At 39.9% G+C, this 21,101-nt stretch overlaps 1 protein-coding gene and 1 long non-coding RNA gene across 10 annotated transcripts in view; one reads left to right on the forward strand and one right to left on the reverse strand.

The window, feature by feature from the left end:
• Positions 1-21,101, forward strand: part of RAPGEF2 (Rap guanine nucleotide exchange factor 2) — a 153,699-nt gene that overhangs the window by 11,130 nt on the left and 121,468 nt on the right. The window lies entirely within an intron of this gene.
• LOC310686218 lies at positions 925-4,952 on the reverse strand. Its single transcript, XR_014515769.1, has 2 exons — positions 2,167-4,952; positions 925-1,794 (listed from the first exon to the last, which is right to left on the reverse strand). It is a non-coding gene; the product is annotated as an uncharacterized lncRNA (long non-coding RNA).

Below are 21,101 nucleotides of genomic sequence, written 5' to 3' on the forward strand. Positions count from 1 at the left end.
TTCATAACTTAAAAAACACAGCATCTCAATCTTTCTGTTAAGACTGTACCTTTAAGGTTTGCTTGAAGGATGGAATTTTGGGGCAGAGCTTATTGTAAAGTGAAGGGGGTTAGGTACCATGTACTTTGTTCCTTTGCTCATGGAGTACTCAAGTTCTATTTCCCATAAAATGCACAGCAGTACCTCTTACATTTATGCTCCCTCTTCACTTGGTAGTTGCAAAGTGTCACTTTCCATGTTATTAGAACCTTTTAATTAATTAGCATGTAGACAGTGCACAGACACTGGCTATCCCCATACTTTGGAGAACCTTGTTCACCATAAGTCTTCAATAGCCACTTTTTACATGAATGTGAGTGTAAACCGGAAGCTTCTACAAAAGTGTTTCTATAGCAGCTGAGTTTATTCTCTGTACCACTGGAGTTCTGGAGAGGAAAAGCAACTGTTGAGTAACATCTGTAGGATACAGGCAAATGGTGGTGCTCATCTACTTATGTAACTTGCACCAAGAGAAATCACTTTTATAGGGATGAAGGCATAGCTGACCTGAGTGTAATTTGTCTGCCAAATCTTTTATTTCTGTTTAAATTTCAAAGGAATATGATAATGGTTTTAAAAGGAATTTAAATAGCACAAAGCAGAAACAGTTCACATTAGCCAATATTTTTGAGGAATGTTTTTCACAAATAATTCTTGGTAATAGTCAAAATGTGTGTGCTCCTCCTTTTTCTAAGCTGCTTGTTTTCTTCTTTCCCTCTTCTATTTATGTAAAACTAGTCCAACTCTGGACTGTTAATGTCAACTGCGTGTACTGTGTCAAAGGTTTAGTCTATCGTAATTATCCTATGGAGAGACATAGATCTTAACACAATATGCTGGCTTTGCATATATAGAGAGAGAAGTGTTTTGAAAAGGAGATTCATTGCATATCATTTATGGATAATTGATAATTGATTGAATAGACCATATTTTGACAGGACATTGAGTGAGAAGAAAAGACACCCCCTCCACCACCTGTCATCATGGGGGAATAATATTCTGGGGAATGTTATGACAAATGCAGGTGTACAGATTTTGATTCATAACTGGTTGTTGGATATCCGTGTACAATACTTGGTTGGTCATCATGTCATCATTATTTTTATCTTATCCTTCCTTCAAATAATTAAGGACAATCTGTATGATTCTTCCCACCATTCATTCTATTCTTACAACAACTCTGTGTGGAGGTATGTTAGGTTTAGAGTCTGTGACTGACCCAGGGTCTCTTAGTGAGCTTTGTGGCAGAGTAGAGATCTGAACTTGGTTTTCCATGGTCCTAGTCCAAAGCATATTGACTTTCCATCGCTTAATGACTTTTAGATGAATTTGGAAACTCCCTCTACTGAAAATACTGCTTTGAGTTGACATACGGTGACATTTAAAGTTCAGTGAAAATTTTACATGTGGTGTGTAATATGTAGTGCAGGGATAGTCAGCTTGATGACTTCTAGATGTTGTAGACTACAACTCCCATCATCTCTGCCTATGGGTCATTCTGAGTGGAGCTGATGAGAATTTCATTCCATAACATCTGGAGGGCCCCATATTGATTGCTCTGATGTAGTGCCTTGCTCACACAGGCAAGTCACCCATTACTAATACTGCTCATAAACAATGAGTGATAAGGTGTGTAAATGACCTAGTGGGCATTATGGAGCAATATTTGATATGAAGCAATATTAGAAAGGATTGAATGTAAAGATTTTGTATTGGCAGAAGGCAATTAGAATTGCTTCAGAAATGTCTGCTTCTCTAAGGTAAAGGTAAAGGGACCCCTGACCATTATTTGGTCCAGTCGTGGCCGAATCTGGGGTTGCGGCGCTCATCTCGCTTTATTGGCCAAGGGAGCCGGCGTACAGCTTCCGGGTCATGTGGCCAGCATGACTCAGCCGCTTCTGGTGAACCAGAGCAGCGCACGGAAACGCCATTTACCTTCCCGCCGGAGCGGTACCTATTTATCTACTTGCACTTTGATGTGCTTTCGAACTGCTAGGTTGGCAGGAGCTGGGACTGAGCAACGGGAGCTCACCCTGTCACGGGGATTTGAACCGCCGACCTTCTGATTGGCAAGTCTTTAGGCTCTGTGGTTTAACCCACAGCGCCACCCATGTCCCCTGCTGCTACTTCCTGGAAGTAAATTACAATGAAGCATCTAGGAGTAATTGGGAGTAATGGGAAGAGTTGCATTGAAAGAGCTGAGTAGAAAATTTGGGAAAGAACATATGCACAGTATGACAAGATATTGAGATATAGTAAAAATGTATGCATAGAAACAAAGTCATAAAGGCTGAAGTAGCCATGGGGGTAGGCTCTTAGGATGCATGAATGCGGCAGCCCTGGGCCACAGAATGCTAGTGAGCAAGGAATCAACCAGCAGCATGAGAGAGAAAGCAAAGGAGATGATGACCAGATGAAAAACATCTGTTAGAAGACACTGCTTTCTAAAAGTCAGTGAAGCACTGCAGTACTTGGCTATCAGTCTTAATAGAGAATGTTCCTAGCTGAATCTTAATAGGAAATGATTTTAGCTTTGTGATTACCTCTGTATAAAATGAATGGAGGTAAATAGTATAATTTTTTAAGGCATGTTGAGCTATGTTTTTGTCTGTTGATGAGACTAAGCAGTTTATATCAATCCCTTAAAAGGGGTTTCATTATGTAGTTTATATCAACCCCTTCATTATGTAGATGTAATTCTCTGAGCATTTCTCTAGCAAGCCACATATCCACTGGGAATCATTAATTCACTGGATTTCATAATGAGCTTTGAAGTCAGAATTCCATTGAAAGAGGAATTCATTTGTTGCAATAGGGTATTCAAGGAAACTAAAGATATGTTTGCTCTGTTAAATTGCTAGCCAGTGATCACTATGTATTTCAGCAATTGTGAACATGCTATAATATAGATTTATTTTTAAATGTATTCTTGTATGAAAAGTGCAGTTCTCGACTGAATAGTGTTCTGTTAAAACCACTGTATAGTTATTTGAGAGTTTGGTATTGATTCCTGTGGAAAAACCCCATTGTATCTCTAATACTGTGTAATGTGTTTAGAAGTATACCATATTTTTTTGTTTGTAACCTTTCTATTCCTAAGTTATTTTTTAGTTGTTGGCATTTGCAAAATATTTCAGGTCTAGAAACATTTTAAAAAGTGGTAGTCATAGACGACAATAGCGTAATACAAAGCAGACAAATGTTGCATATAACTTGTGGAACTGTGATTCTAAAGGTATCTTTTACTTCAAGTTGATGTGGAACAAGTGCTATATGTGGAAGTTGCTTTGAGAACTTCATTAGTTAGGACAGGAAAGATATTTCAGTATCTGGCAGCAGAATCAAATGTTTAGGGGTCTGGGATTTTCTAGCGCTATTATCTGACTCATAAGTGTTGTTTCTCTGTAGGGAGAATGTACATCTGGGGAACATGTTTCATAGAATTCTCATTGAATTGTTTGAGCAGATGGTAGGGCAGTATTTTGATAACCTCTGTTATGAAGCTTATTGGTTTATGAGTTGTGCTGACTTCTGAATTGTAACTTTTAATTACTGTAGTTACTCAAATCTAATGCATACCTTTTTTGGCCAAATCACGTGAAAATTAAGGTGCACATTAGATTTGATGGTACATTTACATTCACCAATAAATAGTTTTTTGGTTTCTAGGTTCTGAAAATTGAGGTGCACATTAGATTTGATGGGGCATTAGACTCGAGCAAATACTGTACACTGATGTTGAATTAAGTATTTATTGGAAAAAGGAAGGTGGAATAAAAGTATTAAAAATGGATCCATAAAGTTAATCCTGGGCTCAGACTTGTGACTCTGCTATCTTTTGCAATCAAGTGGTGCTTAGTTTATACTGGCAGTTCAGATTTGTTAATTCACCTAGTTTAAACCTGTCTTCTTTGAATTTGTCAGGTCACTGGCCCTCAGCAACGAGTGCTACTCTGAACACGGCGGTAATATAAGAATTGTCTCCGTTGCAGTGCATATCTGTTATATATGGCAACTCAAACATGCTATATATACATTACTTAAATACTTTATTAGGCCAGCATTATCTAAAATAACCATCCTGTCTTAAATAGGGCAGTATTATTTAGCATTTTATGGCATATTTGCATTGTTCATAGTACTTCATAGACATAGGAAGCTGCCTTTATTGAATCAGATCAATGCTTCATCTAGCTCTGTATAGTAGATACTGACTGACAGTTTTTCAGGCAGTAGTCTTTCCCAGCTCTTTTTGGATATTTCAGGGGTTAAACCTGGGACCTCCTGAATGCAAAGCATGTTAACTACTACTGAGTTATGGGCCATTCTCAATGCATTATCTATATTTTGTGGTTATGAAGCCTCTGGTGTTGACTAGCTAAGCCCATTTGAGAAGAAATGTCTATGAACATTCCAACTGTTGGGAACTATACCCCCTGGCAATAAATAGTCCAGTTTCTGTGGGAAGAAGATAGTATTCCTGTCCTCAGTTTGCAGATGTGAAAGGGTTTGAGAGAATATAGATTGTGGATGGCCACTTACACAAGTGAGTTCATGGGGGAAGTCCAAATGGGAGCACCAGAGCTGCCTGAAAGCCCTTTGCAAACAGTAGAAGGGTTTTGAAGCTGCTTCAGGTTTTCAAGCACCCAATAGCCATCTCCCTGTCCATTGTTTGGAAACCCTGCACAAGGGATTTTGAGGAGTGGGCACACCTCCCACCTGTCAATCATTTAACATCATAATGGTGCCATTATGTCCAATGAGGCCCATGAAAGCAGTCCTGATAAGGATCTGGCCTGTGGAACCAAAAAGGTTCCCCACTCCTGGGTTGAGAAGTCCCTGTCTCACTATATCAGTCCTATATATTTATTTCGTAGCCCCTGGAGCTGCGTATAACAAAAACAAAAATCAAATGCAAAGAAAGCACAAGTGGTGTAGTCTTGGTGTAGTATAAAGGCAGAAAACAAATACATAGTCTGTGTGGGAGAGGACAGCACAGCAGTCTGGGGGAAGGGACAGTACCCACTTTGCAGGATGCCCTTCTTTCTAATCAGAATTATACATGTTTCTGCTGCTGCTTTGTATTCTCCCCTCTCGCTCCAGTCACCTCAAATTCAGCCTGTTATTGGTGCTGGACTGTAATAGACTCTCCTAAACTGAGCTATGAGCCAGGACATTCCTTAGTTCTAATATTGCCTTGCCATTGCCTCAGTGACTTTACACAAGTATGTGGAGTGGAGATCTCTCCTCCACATCACAGACATCTGTAATCTTGAGATAATACTAACCAACAATGCAGGATGGTGATCAGAATGTATGTGAAGTACTTCAAATGCACAATATCAGAGCTATTTCTTGTTTTTGCACGTGTACTTCACTTCTTCAAGTTGTACTAAGAGTGGAGTGAAATTAGGGGGAAAGTGAATAGTCCCATATTTTTGCAGCAAAAACTGAGAAATCTATTGTAACCTGTGTACAGTATTCATCTTTCCCTTCCAGCTCTCTTCCAAACCTTGGATAGGTGATACCTCAGCAGTTCCTCTAAGGGAGGAGATTGCTGCAACTGTCAAGCTGAACAAAAACTAATTAGAATATGTGATGGACAGGCACTTGTGTGCACAGCTACATGGATTAATGAACTTGTTTTAGACTGCTGCAAGCATTCAGGAGAAACTCAAGTGTTTGAGTTCCACAGAATCCAAATATGCCAGGCTTTTAAGAATCTGATTTTGGAATGTTTGTTATGCGGCCACTGTTTAGCACCATCACTTTCCCTGTAGTAGTCAGTGTTAGAAACTCAGGTATGTAAGCTAGGTGCCAAATGGCACCTTGAATCTAGATTGCAGTCGCCACAATGGAATGTCTATTCGCCAGGGGGTTGAACCAGATGACCTGTAGGGTCCCTTTCCAATGCTACAATTCTACAATTCTGTGATCTTAACTACACTGTAGTTTGTCCTTACAACAGTTCACTAGTTCAAGTATGCAAGAAAGAGAAAAACATACAGTGGAAATTGAAATGGAAATGGTATTAACTATGGAATAAGGCAGAGGTTTTTAAACTGTGGTTGCCAACCTGACACCCAGAAATCTCCATGTAGTTGTACTGATTTCAGACACTCGTAGCAAAAGTGAGGACCAGATTGTGGGCAATCTTAAGAGGCCTCCATGCCAGTGGTGGTTGGAGCTTGAGGTGAAGTAGATGAGGCCAGATGCCAAAGTAGGCAGAGCAATGGATGTTACTTTTACCTTCGCACAGTAGGCCCTGCTCCAGCCATCCAAGAGTCAGAGGTTTCTGGACCCCTCACACGTTTATTACTACCATTCTGTTCTGACAAGCAAAAGCCAAGGGCACATTCCAGTTGAGTGTGCAGAGCAAGTTGGTGAGGGGCATGGCTGGTGATCAGTATTTCCAGCAAGCCCCTTTGAAGGCATTTTCCCAGCACATTGACAAAGGAGGTAGCTGTAACCACTGATCAGCAGTTACAGTGACCCCCTTTAAACTTGGACAGCTGTCTGTCACCTGATGTCATGATAACAAGTGATTGATAGGTGGCTAGTACTGACCACTGCTCAAAGTTGGCTTGTGGGGGAATCCAGTTCCTCACTTCTGTTCTAATGGAACATATTTCAGTGTAACTGTGGTTAGGACTACAGCCTGCATGGTTAGAAGTTAATTTTTTCAACTCTACATATAACTTATTGCACGAAGTATGGTAGACATGTGGAGAATATAGGTAGTCAGTAAGCAGCAGGGAAATGAAGTAGCAGAGCACAACACTTCAGTGGAGTGTTGGGGTGGAAACTGCAAAGCATGCAGATGTGTTACTTCAGTGAGGTACAAAAAGCCTTCTAAAAAAAAGGTAATGGAAGTAACTGGTAATAAAGGGTTAGTTGAGTTAAAAAAATACTTCCTGAAGAAAAACTGGAAACTGGAAAACAGAAACTACTGAGTTTCAGTAGATACAAACAGGAGAGCCAAACAAAAGAGAGTAATGGATACTGAAGTAATCCATATACATCAAGAATACACACCACTACTTGGATCTAGACTTTGCCTTATCTGGACAGACAGGTTCCTTCTGTCCACAGAAAACTTTTGATCCAGTGAAGGAATCCTGCTGATTGGGGTTGGGGTGGGGAAGAGAGAAACATAAGGTACAAGCAATGCTTTTTTCTGGGGGGAGATGCAGGGGTATGCATACCCCTAAACATTTTGTGAATCTTTGTACTTTTGTCCATTTACTGTATTGATTTTACCTGATTTGAACTATAAAATGGTGATTTACTTGAGTCAAAATGAGAGTGCCCCTAAACATTTTTTAAAAGAAAAAAAGCACTGGGTATAAGTCTTTTTCTCCCTGCCTTCAATCCCCAGCGGCTTTTCTCAATTATTTGGCAGGGTGTGTGTCCCAACCCCCCAGTACAGTGTAGGAGGTGGTGCAGGGGGAAGGTACCAATAGGTTTATCCCATGACCAAAAGTCAGCTGGGTAACTGTATTTAAACATAGACTGCTCTGAAAAACGGGATTTAAAAAAGGAAGAGGAAATAGGAGCAAAAAGTGGGGTACGGCAATCACACAAAAATACTTTGCAGTGTTATTTGAGGCAGTCTCAGATAGGGTGGGGTGGAGAGACTGCTTGGAACAGTGTTTGCTTTAAGGCAGTTCCCAGGCTCAGATGGGAGAATGGGGCTGCCTTAAAGTGCTTCTCCTTGAAGCAGGCAGAGGTGCAGAGCGGCAAAGAAGCCTGTATTGTACAGTTTCTTTTAACCTTTCCTCTGCTTGCACATCTGCCACTTGCTTAAAGGATAAGGTCCTGCTCCATAGCTGACATCACCAGTGACATCAGTGTGCGGTTTGGGAAAAATGTCTTCGTGGGCCAGACTGGACCCGCTAGCAGGCCAATATCTTCCCGTGGGTTGTGGTTCCTATGGAAGTCTGAAAGTAGACGCTTCCAACCTCCTCATGGCCTTGCTGGGGAGGGCATATCTTTGTTCCTGTCATGATATAGTGTAGTTTAGAGTAATGTCTGAACATGGACATTCAGTTGGATAACTGACTTCTGTTGTGCCCTTGACTGTGAAGCTGTGATCAATGCTTTCGCTAATGCCTTCTTTTTTTCATACAACTACAGAACTTGTCTAGGCAATGTTCCACTTGTTTGTACAGTAGGCTTCTTCCAAAACCAGTTGATGAGATGGCACAATAATTATTCTTTGTTGAAGTTGAAAGCTTACTCTTAGGTTGCCCTTGACAACATATCAATGTTAGGGCCTTTAGCCAAATATGTGCCCTTTAAAAATTCCTGGGAAATACCATTTGCTTTCTCAGTTTTTGACTAGTGGTTTATTTATTTAATGTTTGCAAACTTTATTCCATTTAGGCACTCTAGGCAGCATATAATATTTCTAAAACGCATGAATATGTAAACTAACTAAAATAAAACATATTTAAAAACATGAGCAGCAAAAAATGCCCGGTGCATGGAACCAAAGCAGTAGCACTTAAAACCTAGAGCAGGCTTTCTCAACCTTTCCCAGATGTTCTTGTACTATAATTCCCATCATCCCTAGCTGGACCAGTGGTCATGGATGATAAGAGTTGTAGTCCAAAACATCTGGGAACCCAAGATGTTGACCTGGCTGACCTGGAGAATAAAACTTGGGATTTAAAAGACCAATACAAAAAAAAGAAGAAAAAAGGATAAGCAGGAACATGGACTGGCTTGTCTTTACATGAAGAGCAATTCCATAAATGCAGCACTGCTACTTGAAAAGGCCCAATGCTTCTTTTCATGGTCTCTGTAAAGTCCCATGTGTGGGTTCTGCACCTGAGAAAAGTGTCAGCCAGAACTTTCTAGCTCTAAGCTTGAGTTTTGGTGGGAAGGCTGCCCTCTATTTTTCAAAAAGGGCTTGCATTAAAACCAAGAGTTCCATTTATGGCAGTAAACTCTGTGTGTTTGATGGGTCCAAAAATTAATGTTAGCCAACACTGTACAGCATTCTGTGCTTCAGAACTATCTTTAAGGGTATAACCACACTATGCACATAACAGTAATCCAAGTGGTTATTGGTGCATAGATAACAGTAAGTTCTAGTTATTAAGAAAGGACTGCTGCTAGTTGTGAGATGTAACACACTGGCACTCCTGGGCACATGGTATCTGCAGTCACTCCTGGAGGGGTGACATAACCTTCAGAACTGATAATTGTCCCCTTTGCCTTCCATTTATTTATGTAAGCTTTATGCTTAATGTTTCTTTCTTGCATGTCTACACTGGATATAGTCTGGTTTTCAGCCTTTTTAGCTGTTCCTCAGTGATCCCTTGGCTGTTCCATATCTGCACAGTAGAGCACTGTGAATTCTTCAGGGTGGCTATAGTGTGGATTTGCTTTAAAAGCTTAATGGCAGGCCACCAGATATCTTCTAGCCAAGCTGACTCTTATGGAATGCAGCCCTGCAAGTGCTAGGTAACTGGAATTCTTTCCTTACTTATTGTAATTCTGTTCCCTTTGTGTTTTGATTCTCCTTTACTTTGTCATAGAGGATGCTGTTTTAACCAAAATCAATGCTGCAATTTCCTGTTTAACTGTGTGTGTATGCATCTCTAGAATGAAGGGCTGCTTATTGCAGTAATTATAGCTAGCAAGTTCTGCAGTATTTGGGCAGCTTATGTTTTGAAATGGGAATTAAACTTTGGAAGAGTGTTGGGCATTTTAAATGTAACATAGGAGATTTCTGTTGTGTTGCAGGATAATCTTATTTATATGTCTCATCTTGACTTCACTGCAGAAGCGCCCTTTGATTCTACTCCTGTCTGCTGGAACTCCTAGTTTTCAAAAGTGGGTATTTTGCTGTAGCTTTTTGCTGCTTTCCAGCCGACCACAGGGAATTATTGCTCCTGTTTCTTGACAGCTGTTATTTTTCTTGGAGCGCTTTCCCTAGTTATCCTGTTAGCATTCCTTTGCTGTTGCCTATTTCTAAACCATCCTTAATATTCCTGGCGGTTTTTATTAGCTCCCATTTTTATAATAGAAATAGTTGCATTGATGGAATAATCCTCACTGGATACAGTCATTCACTTTCATTTTCTCCTCCCTAAGAACTTTTGAATCACCCCCAGTTTATCTATTAACTTGCTTATACCACACAGATATTTATACTCATGACCGTGTCTGCTCTGTAATAAGTAAGTGTGGTGCAAATATTCCTTTTGGTCTAGGACAATTATTTCCCTCTTGTATAACCAGAAAAAGGTTTGTGTTGTCCTTGAGGACAGCTTCTCATGCTGCTTTTGGTGCTCTTCAACATTTTTACATTGTGGGATTCCCCCCTCCCCCAAAGCTTTGTTTCCCATTAAAATATGTTAGAATCAGGAAAAGCTTGATTTCTCACTTTTATATATTTAAGGTAAGTGCAACTCCACCCCCCTATTTACCGTATTTTTCGCCCCATAGGACACACTTTTTCCCCTCCAAAAATGAGGGGGAAATGTGTGTGCGTCCTATGGGGCGAATGCAGGCTTTCGCTGAAGCCTGGAGAGCGAGAGGCATCGGTGCGCACCGACCCCTCTCGCTCTCCAGGCTTCAGGAAGCTATCCGCAAGCCTTGCGAGCCCGGTGGGAGTTCCCGCGGGCTCACAAGGCTTGGGGCGGCAGCCTGTCGCCCAAAGCACGGGGAGCCCTCTGGAGGGCTCCCCGTGCTTTGGGCGAGTGTCTGCAAGCCTTGCGTGCCCGGCAGGATGTCCCGCCAAGCGCGCGAGGCTTGGGGCGGCAGGCTGTCGCCCGAAGCACGGGGAGCCCTCCGGAGGCCCCAAGCCTCGCGCACTGGGCGGGACCTCCTGAACAATTATACTAAAATTAATCCCCAACCAACTATACCATTCCACCCACCCCCAACAAAGGAAAAAAAGGAATAAAATTTTAAATTGCCACCGACTGCTTGAGGACATTTTAAAGCACATTAACCACCTGGAACAGGGAAGCAATGGCAGAACACTTCCCACACTTCCCCAAAAGTTTGTTCCAAATAAGGGCCTGGGCCACGCCCCCTGGGCCAGTTGGAAAAGGCCCTGGAAGGGAGCAGGCCCTGCAGTCCTCACCCAGCCAATGTTCCAAGGCTTCCCCGCAGCAGGAGTCCCTTTATAGCTGGGAGAGAGGGCCTGGGCCACGCCCCCTGGGCCCTATAGCTATGTTCCTGGGTAACATTGAGGAATAGGTTTCCCCCCCCTCTCAAGTGGCCACCATTTAAATTATGCCAGTTGTAGTACAGAAATTAATTGTCCTTAACTTAAAATGAGTGTTAACTGCGATAAGCTGTCCAAACAACCTGAATGATGGTCAACCAGGCATGCCTAATGCCTACTTAAGAACTATATGTAAACACGGCAGATAAGGGCCATGGTGATAAATGGTAGTTGAATAGACTCTCAATTAGCTGGAAGCATTTTGTTGTTGCAAAACCTGTTACAACTTTTCAAACTTCTTGAGATCCCATTGGCACATGTTTCCTATGATGATTAAACTTTGATAGAATACATATATTATACATTTGGTTGGGGATCTTTCAATATTTGTAGGAACTTTTTCCAAATACTTTTTATTACCAGGCTATGATGATCTTATTTCAAGTTATAGTGTGAGTTGACAGTTTAGGGCAGCACAGCTAAATAACTCCCAGGAAGAAGCAAATTATACAGGAAAAAATGTAACTCCTTTAGAAGCTTTAATTTTGTAAGTGATGAAGAATGCTGAGCTAAGCATGCTTTATGTAAGTAAGCACTTGAAGAAATAGGGCTGAATCTGCATTTTGAGCCCTGACGTTTCACCTTCATGACTTTTTACATTAATGAAGAATTCATTCCAGGCTTGCAAAGAAAACAGTACAAGAATAGAAATACTCCCATGACTACTTATATCTAAACTGAATCAAATGGAAGGAGGTAATAAAAATATCTCATGAAGCAAAATATAATATTTACAGTAATGTTATTATTGTTAGGCTTTACCAACAGTTTAGTGCTTTTAAAAGTGGCCTTTCTGAAATCTCCAGCCTCAAACCTCCTCTGAGATTACATTATATTCTGCTTTGTTTGTAAACTGACATTTTATTTGTGGCCTCATTCTATGCACTGTTACATATTGATATGTAAACCCAGGAAATCAATAAAAATAGGACAGATAATGTTAGGAGTATGTTGCTTTTGATGTGGATTGCAAATTTTTCATGGTTTGATAGTATCACCTTGTACCTGCTAGTTTTCATCTCTGAAAAGCTGTATACAGCTGTTTTTGCAGACAATAGCATATTTCAAGGTAGTTTGACATACATCTAATACAGCTTGAGTTCAGGATGGTTATTGTGGAAGCTTTTGCTTAATAAACTGATCTATGCAAGCTGTGCAATTAAGCTTATTTTAGATAATTGATTATTTATTAGTTTAGTTAACAGTGTGCACTGTGTGTTCACATAGGGAGTTATGTAAGAGTAGCTCTCTGATCTCCTTCTGAACATAGCTGAAATTTTTCATAGCTATTAGGTTTGTATGTGGAAATCTTTTTTTGAGTGGATTCCAAGTGGTAATGCGGTATTTATTGAGCTGTATTATTTCCAAGACTGCATTCTTCATCTTCAATTCAGGGATGCAGGCACATATTTCCAACAAGCAATGGGACAGAAGAAATGAACAAAAGGTAAGGGTGAATTTGGCTTTCACATAAACCTCAGGGGTAACTATTTTGGTGAAGACTTAGACAACGGAGAGTCCGTTATGAAAAATCCATGCATGCTATCTATTGGTTCCTGTCTACTTTCTGTGGAGTAATTCCTTCCGTGCTACTCTCATGACTTGTATGATGATGATGTAATTTGAGAGATCAAGTAAAAAAAAAAAAAGAAGAAGATGCTAATTTAAGAACCAAACCAGATTTTACAGTAGCAGACCTATAATAAGAGTTGATTTGTTGTTGAATTTATATCAATCAGGGATCAGCTTTTGAGTGCAACAAGGGACAGGCAGGAGGGTGGGATCTGAATCCTCCCTCCCACCATTTCACTCCTTGAAATTGCTTATTCCCAGCATTTTTTAAAATAAAAAGTAGGGTTCCAAGATGGGGAAGTATATTCAAAGAGTGGCTGATTACAGAAGGGAAAGGCTGGCTGGGTTGGGGTTATGTTTCCTTCTGCATGCCTATGTTGCATTTTACCCAACCCCTAGGGCATCACTAGCTTTATGTGAATTTGGCAAGGGTTACACTACCATAATTTCTAGTTTTCCCTAAAGCAATCTGGTATTGTCAATCTTCATAAATATGGAGTGAGAAAACTTTTTTTTCTATCAGGAAGGAGTAAGAATTAATAGGGAGCCAAGCACAAGCAAAATACACATCTTCTGACAGAGATTAGCTTTGAAAGTGCAAATCAGGCTGGCTATTAGCCAGCCAACCATTCTCCTCCATGCTTTCAGAGTTGAAAGCAAGGATTGGATCACCTGTCAGATGAGCCCAGCTGTTTGGATTCAGCAAGTCTCTTCACAATCTTTTCAGCTGGGTGAAATTCATGGGTTTGTATTTTCCTACACTTTTATGAGATATTGAATATTTCAGTTTTAAGCTAGGGATGTGGAGACCCAGAAAAATTAGGTTTTGAACAGTTCCGCCTTCTCTCTGTCACCCGATAGCATTTCTGTCTTCACGCAGAGGGCCAGCTACTTGCCTGGTCTTCCTCGTGCTTTTAGCATAGCTGAATAAATCTTTTAAAATTATGTTTCTTTTGCAAGCCTGAGCTCATTCTGAGCTTTAGTTCACCTGACATTCACCCCACAACTGTTGACTACTCTTGTATACCCCTCCTTCGTGATTTTCCCTTTCTTCCAATTCTTAAACATGCCCTTCTTAAATCCCAGCTCATCTGTAAGCTCCTGATGATATCACCTGCACAGCCAGTGGTTTACTTCCAGTATTTCCCCCTCTCTTCCTGGGCCACAACCTTCAACAGGAAGGAGTGAAGAAAAAACACACTGTACCCCAAGGTCCTTGCTGTATGTAAGAGGCTGTGTGTGGCAGTATTGTTTGTACCCACATGAATCAAAAGGAAGGGGTTGTGATCAGTGGGCTTTATAAGACTTGGCAACTTGTCTGTCACATACTGAATGTTCGCACCTTGAAGACAGCACACCTCTTGAAACAATGTGTTACCTCCACACTGCTGCCTTTGTCCCCCTCAGTAGGGAGTCACCTACGACCACCACATGCCTCTTCCTCCTCTAGGGAGTGGCAGGAATTGTTTTGTACACTGTACCTTCCAAAGGCATCTCAAGAGTGTTATGAGGTCTGCAACTGCTGATTTTTGCACACTAGCACTGCTTTAGTCCATTGACCTGAGTCATCTCTTGTCACATGCCTTGTGCATGACCAAGGGGATGACCAGCTATCTGATGGGTGGACAATCTAAAACTGATGTTTAGTCGGAATCTCCTTTCTATGAAACTTACCACCTAGGTCTTTAAAAATTGTTTATGCCCATTTTAACTAACTTTGTGGCTTTTCCCACTACCTCTCTTACTCAAATGTCAACCTCACCTATTGTTCACACTGGACTAAAATAGCAGGACTTAAGTGGATGCAGCAAGCAAACAACAGAGAATGCTGGAGAGAAATTGAATAGAGGTATATCCAAAGATGGATGTGAGGCACTATAGAAGAAGAAGATGCCCTTCCCCATTTCTATTATGCTGAAGTTTTAACATCTCCCCTGCCCTCCAGCAGGCACTGAATTTGTGCTTGTATATGTGTTCTTCCTCAGGATAGTCACTTGAGAGAAGTTAATTACCACTTTCAAACTGCTAAATTTGTCAAGTCATTTATCAGTTCATTATTTTACTGAAAATCATTGTGAAGCCGTTCAATTTTGGAAATGGTAAATCTTCTATGACTGAATTAGGGTTTTATGCTAACAGTTTGATCTCTCATTGTAATATCTTGCATGTATGAATAGAGTTGGATTTTCAAACTTTTTCTCTATCAGCTGCAGGGCAGATACACTATAATTAAGCTGTCAGTGCAGCATCAATCTTTAAATTGCTTCAAACCATAAAAGATCAAGGGCCAGTGACCCTAGTCCTGCCAAATTCAAAACCCCTTTTTGGGGATAATTGCATGGGAAAATAAGTCGGAATTCTTTGAAGATGTGCAAATCGAAATGTAAATGTCCCAAAGAATTCTTATTATTTCTTGCAAAGCATGAAAGTGCTGATATAGTGATATTCCAGAGAAGAAATCGAGTCTTGAACTTAGCAGCAGTTTATAATTAGTCGGTGCTAAATAGTTGTGGAAAGAAGTCTCAGCTAAGCTGTACCGCTTGTGGTGTAAACACCCAGTGAATGAGTTTAATATTTTGTCTAATGGTGGCCTAGAAATTCTGCCACAAAAGTATGTACTGATGCTAGAAAAATCTAAATGAGCAGGTCTTCTGGTTGCACAAGGTAATCTATGGTAGGTGATTTAAGTTTTTATTAACTCCATTGTGAGTAGCCTACAGAACTGATGTTTTAAAGATACTGCTGTAATTAACTCTAGAAGAGCAGCTGTGTTAGTCTGCTGTAGCAAAAGCAAAGGAAACTTGTGGCACCTCAAAGTCTGACACATTTCTATTTAAAGTGGCCTGGGTTCTTTTTAGCTCAGAGCATATTTCATCAAATACATGAGGTGGACAGTTATCGACTTGGATCAAGTATATGCTAACGTGGTTGAGTGTTTTATAAGTTGAGAGCAGGGCTTCGCCAAAGCTCACTTAGGCAGCTTCCAAAGCGATCAACAACCAGCTGGCTGGCTGGAGCTTTTGAAACACCTGCTAAGTAGGAGCCAAAGTGCTAAGCAGGGTTTCTGCCCCCCCCCAGCCCATATGAAGAGATGAGTGTCCTGCTTGGTCCAAGTTTGCATGTGATCTCCCTGCAGGGAGTTTCCTCACACACCCAACCCCAGTGCAAAAGGGGTTTGCAGTGAAACAGCTGCAGAAATGAAGGGGGAACCTGCTTGCAAGGCAGATCTTGAGAAGGATCTGGCCTGTAGAATAAAAAAGGTTGCCCACCCCTGTGTTTATGGATTTCAAATTTCAGATAAAGCTGTTTTCTGAGTATTTAACATTAAAATACTTAGAGATTATATTCTAGCATACTCCATGTGGGGCGCTGGCCAGACTTGCTGAACTTCACTGTTGTCCTACATATGTGGCCCTGTGCCCTGAGTACACCCAACTCTCCTTGTAGGTGTGTGCAGTACATACTTGGAAAGACCAGAGTTGTGAGGAAATTCTTTTTCTACAGTGTTTCTCTCCTGGCTTTTCAGATGACTGCCACAGTCAGGGGTGCTTTTCATCAGCCTATGCAGGTGAACTGGCTGCAGTCCCTTCAGACAAGGTTTTCGCTTCAGTTATTCATGTTTTGGTGATACCTCATATCAGCTTCTGCAACATGATCTGTGTTGGGCTGTTTGGGAGCTTCAGTTAGCAGAGAATACTGTGGTCCATCTCTTAATAGGAATGGGTGTGAAGAAGCATATTTCCCCTCTCTTCTGACTTCCTGTTAATTGAGCTATTCAGCTAGTCATTCCTATATAACATTTCAATATGATCATTTCATAGTGTTGTAAATGCTTGTGCAGGCCATTTCTGATATTTATGGATTGCTTTTGGGTTTTGTTTTTTAAATGTTTGTCTACAGAAGTTAGAAGTCTTCGTTGGTTATAGAAGAAAAAAGCAAAATTGACAAACATAATTATTGAATTTGCTGTTAGATTTTTTTTTAAAAAATCTTTCTAATTCATTAATTTTGAGTGTAGTTCATACATTTCTACTCAAAGCACTGTAGGTTAAAGTACTTGAGCCAAGCAAGTTTTTAAATGTATGATGTGCGTTGGCTGTGTAAGGGAAGGTATTTATTTCAGTGCATATGGTAACTTTTAACTGTCTTGTGAGGATAAGGTATAGCTCACCCAGGGTACCTACACCATGTTTTGCACACTATAACTATTTCAAATATTACATTCATATTTTGCAAGAAAATGTAAGAAGTGACCCTAAACAGTTGCAATGTAAAGGTAGTATGTACTGGTAGATAATGCTAAAATTTGGAGCAGATAGCTATAGCAGTGATTAAAAATGGCTCAGAACTCAAGTTCCCCTAGCCTTGTCTATCTAAGTCTATGTAAAGTTTCCAGTGGCAGTTGGGTGAGACCAAATTCCTTCAGGTTTTTATTTTTGTTCCATGAAAGGTGGGGTCATTTCAGTGGAAAGAAATAGTTTGATAAACAGGAACTCCATAGAATTGTAAGGAAATGGAGTCGTCCAATCCATTCTCAAAGGACGAAGGATAAGCTTAGCCTGTGTAGTCAAAGATTTCACACGGCTAAATTAAGAACTATTGTTCTTGAGAGAACGCAACTGTCAAGACCTTGTCCTTGCTTTTGCTACTAAATAAATAGAAATTGAAGCTGTGTTAAAATTTAAATAATGACAAGAATCCAATTGTGTTCATGCAAATTCTTTAAGTGCTGTAGAACTGTGACTGGCTTGGACCTATTTTCTGAAATTGTTTAGTAGTCCAGCATAGTCTGGTATCATTTCCATATTACTTTTCTGTAGTATAAGGATTATTTTGCACATTCATATTATTTGGGGATAGGGATATGTATCTTTGTCTGTAAATACAATGCTTTATTTTCAAGCTGTGCCCTGCTCTTGTTACAGCTGAAAATCGACTTTTAGCAGTTCTATTTTTAGCACACTGGCCTTATTTCTCTCTACAATTTAACCTTGGCAATCTCTAATAGTTTATGAATGGCAAACCTGTGGACATATTTGTGCTTTGGTTCATATTTTAGAGGAAGGAGGATTAAAACTGATAATAATTAAGCTTTGTACTTGACATTTTTGGCAATTTACCTGGTAATATGTAAATTAAGACACACCCACAACCTGAAAGACACACAGGAAAAACATGTTTGTTTTTTAAACGTCTTGCTTGATCCTAGGAAACCATTATTACCACAGATGACTAATTGTTTAGCAAGCCTGGAATACCTGATATTTCAGTGAAATGGGATGAGGCTTTCAACTACACTGCAAGGCCTAGAAATGAAAGATCCATGTCATCTAGATTTGTTGACCATAATTAGAGGATAATACACACCACACTATCATAAATAGGAATCATAGAATCTCAGAGAGGGAAGGGACCTAAGGGTCATCTATTCCAACCCCCTGCAATGCAGGAATCTCCGCTAGAGCATCCACAACAGATGACCATCCAACCTCTGTATAAAAACCTCCTAGGAAGGAGAGTCCACCACCTCTCATGGGAGTCTGTTCCACTACCGAACAGCTCTTACTGTCAGAAAGTTTTTCTGAATATTTAGTCAGAATCTCCTTTCTTGTAACTTGAAGCCATTGGTTCGAGTCCTACCCTCCAAAGCAGGAGAAAACAAGCAGGCTCCCTCTTCCATGTGAAGATGGCTATCATATCTCCTCTCAGTCTCCTCTTTTTGAGACTCATAATTCACTTTATGCCACGACCTTCTGATTAGTCACAATTTCAGGTTCTCAGTGTCATTCTGTAATTAATTTTCTTTATAAACTATTAACATACCAGGAACACATAAATTCATAGGTTAAAACTTTGACATGGTTTTGTTCCTGGTATTTAATATATTGGAGTAGTTGTTGATTGCCAGTCTAGCTTGCAGTGTGAGAAGTAGAGCTTGGTAAAGCTTAGTTTTACATTGATGGACTCTTATTGTTTCTGATAAAGGGATGCCCTCATCCCTTGCCTTCAGACTTCATATTTTGGGGGCTTATTGTATTTATATTCGCACCAGCACATTGGTGTTGTGGATAGGTAATGTTGCTGCAACTGGTCAGAACAGTGTGCTTGGATCACCTCCTAAAGTCTAAAAAACATAAGGAAGGAAGCTGCCAAAATATTATCAGTGTCCTTTGTGCGGGAAATGAACAGCACAAATGTAAGTTAGCCTTTCTTATCTCTTTAGTGACATGTATTTATAATCCTTGAATATCAAGAGGCTTCTCATAATTCAGCATGCTGTTAATTTTTTCATGTGAAGTAAAGGGTTCTGTGGCAGCCTGCCAATAATGGGGCAGTGAACTTGAGGATGAGTGGGAGAGCTAAATTAATGCACTTACACACAGATGGATTAAATCTGTTTGCACTTGTAGTCTATTAAAATAAATGAATGATGATGCCTAATGGATAAACTTTTGAAAGAAAAGTTTTCTAATGAGAAGTAGTCATGTGATTGAGACCAGAAATTACAAGAAGTTGACTTTATAGAAGTGTTTATGACCTTTAGAGCCTTTGGAATATTGACAGTACCTAATGATGGTATCTTTTTATTCGTAACCAGCATTGTATAGGGTAACGATGGAGATTATTTTCATTTAGTCCTCATTTGTAAACAAATTCACCTAATTAATACCTCTTGGACTAATATATGGATTGGAATGTAATTATCCATTGGATTTTATTCTTTTCTGAAGTTTGTGATAGAATTTTCAGCTCAAGAAAGTTACCAAACTATACAAAAAGTATGTATTTTAGGATAAATGTGTGTATATATCCTAATGTAGCTATGTATATATCACACATACATCTACACATGCATTGTATAAAATATGTTTAGAGGTAAAATACATTTTTAAATACAATTTTGTGATAAAATATCTATATATGTACATTTCAAAGTGTTTGAATAAGCATTTTAACCACAGATTAATTGACAGAAAAGACTTGTGAATGGAACATACAAAATTGACACACAGCAGAAATAGACTGAGCTGTCCATCCCTAGTATAGCGACATGTTGTAATACCAGTCACTTTATTTAACTGAAATTGTCTTATGTTAGATACAAATTATGTGAGATGTGTAAATGTTCTACCATGATTAGACTTCTCTGAATTTCTGCCTTGTTATTTCTTAAATGGATAAATCTCTCCCCCTTCCCCCCCCCAACAAAAAACAGAAGTAAAGAAACATAGTATCTTGGCTCTGTGAATGGAAATAAGTTTCTCCCTTCCTTTCCCCACCCCCACACTCAAGCTTCTCTGGTGGTTTGTGGTCCACCAGAATAGCATAGAATGCAGGTGAGGAGTTGATAGGAAAATCCTTGTCTCATGAGTTTCTTCTTTTTATAGTTCTTGGGATCCAAGCCAATAAGTGTATTGTTCCTTATGACCTTAAAAGCAGAGTTGAGCTGTGGTCCAGCTATTGTGTTAAGAGCCTGTAGACCACTTTTGGTACAAACACAAAAAGTTTGCACTCTCTGTTTGAACATGATGATTCCTATTTGCTGTAGTTGAATTGGCATTCTGTGTAAGGAGGGGTGGGTGGAAGGAAAACCAAACATGTCATTTGCTTGGAAGTTCACAATAGGTATTGAGTTTTATTTGCTAGCTGTTGTGGCCTCAACAACATTCCTGAAAATATTAAGTAACTTCATCTCTTCCCCTGGCCCCATCTTAAGCTCCAAATTCATAGAGGGAATACCAAGATTGCCTTAATCTTCTCCCCACTGCACATGACTATATAAACAGATGGCATGGTGTATTCTGTGCTTCGATCATTTTGTCATAGGTTTCTGAAAGAAGGTTTTGATCTCTTTAAATTGCTGCATTTATTTTCTTATATTGATTATACGTGCCCAGGCTATTTCCTAATGTAACACTGTCCTAAAATAGTAAAAGCCACTTGCAAGTCCACTGTGAAGTTAGCGTCCACTGCAAGATCCAGAAACTCAATTTTTTGGTATTGCAGTCATGGAAGTTTGCCATACATGCTAGAATTGTTTACTAGTCAAGGGGCTAGGCTGGAATGGGGTGTCCTTTTCTTCTTGCCCATAGCTTTTGTAAACTGGGTTGCCCTGTTTTTATTTTCTGAGATGTGGATATGTGTTTAATGCTACTGTTACAGCATTATGAAAGGAATGAGTGTATGAATCACATTCTATACTGATTTGCTGTTTTATAGTGTCTTGATCATACACAGAATAGAC

This window comes from Podarcis liolepis (genome assembly GCF_965112155.1).
Source record: "Podarcis liolepis genome assembly, chromosome: 9".
Taxonomy (NCBI): Eukaryota; Metazoa; Chordata; class Lepidosauria; order Squamata; family Lacertidae; genus Podarcis; species Podarcis liolepis.